Source organism: Sorex araneus, chromosome 8 (assembly GCF_027595985.1).
Source record: "Sorex araneus isolate mSorAra2 chromosome 8, mSorAra2.pri, whole genome shotgun sequence".
In the NCBI taxonomy this organism is placed as follows: domain Eukaryota; kingdom Metazoa; phylum Chordata; class Mammalia; order Eulipotyphla; family Soricidae; genus Sorex; species Sorex araneus.
This window is the reverse complement of record NC_073309.1, coordinates 48,282,399-48,283,178: the sequence shown is the minus strand read 5'-3', so window position 1 is coordinate 48,283,178 and position 780 is coordinate 48,282,399.

Sequence of the window (780 nt, the reverse complement as noted above, 5' to 3'; positions counted from 1 at the left end):
CTTTGCTAGTGAGCAGGTTGTGTGAGAATGAGGGAAAGTTCTGCCTGCACCAGGTGGGGCTGTTGGTGGCTGAGCCCGCCCTCAGGCTGGGCAGACCCTGGGGCTATAAAGACACTTCAGTTCTGCATCCAGCCCTGGGTTTATCAGGGAACCCCCAGCCCCACAGGGAGGGGCTGACAGGAACCCACTGTGTGTTTGCTACTGGCTGCTGCCATTGGCGGCCTCTGTGACAAATTAAAGGATGTGGTCGTCTTGTCAACATCTTCCTTGTCCTCCTCATTTCCTGATCATAGTCGTAGTGTAGTTGTTGTCTTTGTTGTCGTCCTTGTCGTCTTCATCTTTGTCCTCGTCCTCATCGTCGTCGTAGTCCAGAAAAAGGATGACTCAGCCTGTGATCAAAAAAATAAACCTCAGAATGTAACCACGGAAATGACCTGACTTTGGGACAAGTTCCACCTGCTCCAACTGCTCTTGTCAGCTACCAGTAAGTAAAAGTTTCCCAACTTAGCTTAGTCAAAGCTAAGGTTGAACTGTTATTCTGGTGGGAGCTGCGAGTCAACAGAGAGAGAGAGAGAGAGTGAGAGAGAGAGAGAGAGAGAGAGAGAGAGAGAGAGAGAGAGAGAGAGAGAAAGAGAGAGAGCACAGGGTGTGATATTGAGTTTATTAGAGGCTCAGCGCTGAGGACCCCAAGTCAGAAGAGACAGAGACTCGGAGTCCTGTGTGGATGAGAGGGTCTCTCTTTATCCTCTAAAGGTGGGCTACAATCTACAAACATTCTTA